This window comes from Muntiacus reevesi, chromosome 11 (assembly GCF_963930625.1).
Source record: "Muntiacus reevesi chromosome 11, mMunRee1.1, whole genome shotgun sequence".
Taxonomy (NCBI): domain Eukaryota; kingdom Metazoa; phylum Chordata; class Mammalia; order Artiodactyla; family Cervidae; genus Muntiacus; species Muntiacus reevesi.
Window position 1 is genome coordinate 17,336,118 of NC_089259.1, and position 2,155 is coordinate 17,338,272.

The 2,155-nt window shown below is 42.1% G+C and overlaps 1 non-coding gene across 1 annotated transcript; it reads right to left on the minus strand.

The window, feature by feature from the left end:
* Positions 1 to 1,743: 1,743 nt before the first annotated feature.
* On the minus strand, positions 1,744 to 1,850 carry LOC136144574 (U6 spliceosomal RNA). Its single transcript, XR_010658591.1, has one exon. It is a non-coding gene; the product is annotated as a U6 spliceosomal RNA (small nuclear RNA).
* Positions 1,851 to 2,155: the final 305 nt, after the last annotated feature.

Below are 2,155 nucleotides of genomic sequence, written 5' to 3' on the forward strand. Positions count from 1 at the left end.
CATGTCCATCGAGTCAGTGATGCCAGCCAACCATCTCATCCTCTGGTGTCCCCTTCTCCTCCTGCCCTCAATCTTTCCCAGCATCAGGGTTTTTTGTTTTTTTTTTCTAATGAGTCAGCTCTTTGCATCAGGTGGCCAAAGTATGAAGCATTCAGCAACCTCCCAAAGGTTCAGTAAAACAGGAATATTATGTAAGGAGCTCTGAATAGCAAGACAGCAGGAGACAGAACAGCCTGATAAGGGTACAGTCGCAAGGACTTACATGCCACCCCAGGAAGAAGTATGAATTTTAACCTGAAAGTGATAGGAAGTCATTGGATGATATTTTCCAAGAAAATTGCTTCTGTTCAACGGTTATTGGAGCACCTACTATACACTAGGCACTCTGGCTGCCTCGGAACAAGACAGACGCAGACCTCACCTTCCAATCAGGATTGGTAAAGGAGGTCATAGACTTTTGGGGAGGGCCAGTCAGTGGATAGCAATGTGGGGAATTAGGGTTATGAAAATGAATCAGTACGCATAAACAAAGGATAAGATTCAGACAAAATGTAAGACCAGGTCAATGGCAGAGTTCCATCGTGTCTCTGTAGGGCCTAGACTAGGGAAAGGCAAGTAAGATGCCCAGGGGTCAAAATTTTTTTTTTTTAATTTTTAATTTTTTATTTTTCAGTGGGTTTTGTCATACATTGATATGAATCAGCCATAGAGTTACACGTATTCCCCATCCCAGTCCCCCATCCCACCTCCCTCTCCACCTGATTCCTCTGGGTCTTCCCAGCCCACCAGGCCCGAGCACTTGACTCATGTCTCCCACCTGGGCTGGTGGTCTGTTTCACCACAGATAATATACATGCTGTTCTTTCGAAACATCCCACCCTCCCCTTCTCCCACAGAGTTCAAAAGTCTGTTCTGTACTTCTGCGTCTCTTCTTCTGCCCTGCATATAGGGCCATCATTACCATCTTTCTAAATTCCGTATATATGTGTTAGTATACTGTAATGTTCTTTATCTTTCTGGCTTACTTCACTCTGTATAATGGGCTCCAGTTTCATCCATCTCATTAGAACTGATTCAAATGAATTCTTTTTAACGGCTGAGTAATATTCCATGGTGTATATGTACCACAGCTTCCTTATCCATTCATCTGCTAATGGGCATCTGGGTTGCTTCCATGTCCTGGCTATTATAAACAGTGCTGCGATGAACATTGGGGTGCACGTGTCTCTTTCAGATCTGGATTCCTCAGTGTGTATGCCCAGAAGTGGTATTGCTGGGTCATATGGTAGTTCTATTTCCAGTTTTTTAAGAAATCTCCACACTGTTCTCCATAGTGGCTGTACTAGTTTGCATTCCCACCAACAGTGTAAGAGGGTTCCCTTTTCTCCACACCCTCTCCAGCATTTATTGCTTGTAGACTTTTGGATAGCAGCCATCCTGACTGGCGTGTAATGGTACCTCATTGTGGTTTTGATTTGCATTTCTCTGATAATGAGTGATGTTGAGCATCTTTTCATGTGTTTGTTAGCCAACTGTATGTCTTCTTTGGAGAAATGTCTGTTTAGTTCTTTGGCCCATTTTTTGATTGGGTCATTTATTTTTCTGGAATTGAGCTTCAGGAGTTGCTTGTATATTTTTGAGACTAATCCTTTGTCTGTTTCCTCATTTGCTATTATTTTCTCCCAATCTGAAGGCTGTCTTTTCACCTCACTTATAGTTTCCTTTGTTGTGCAAAAGCTTTTAAAAAATATGGAACGCTTCACGAATTTGCGTGTCATCCTTGCGCAGGGGCCATGCTAATCTTCTCTGTATCGTTCCAATTTTAGTATATGTGCTGCCGAAGCGAGCACCAGGGGTCAAAATTTAATGAGGCATTTACTTCTAGGCTCATGCAAGTGTGGGGTTCACACCTGAAAGGCATGCCACCTTATTTTTTTTCTTTTAAATAATGGCTTTATTGGGAATTCCCTGGTGGTCCAGTAGTTAGGACTTGGTGTCTTCACTGCTGAGGGTGTGGGTTCAAACCCTCTTTAGGGACCTAAGATCCTGCAAGATTTTCAGCCAAAACAAAACAAACAAAGAAAAAAAAAGTGAAAAAAAAAGTACTATCTTTATTAAGATATAATTCAGTACCCTAAAGTTCATCCTCTTAAAC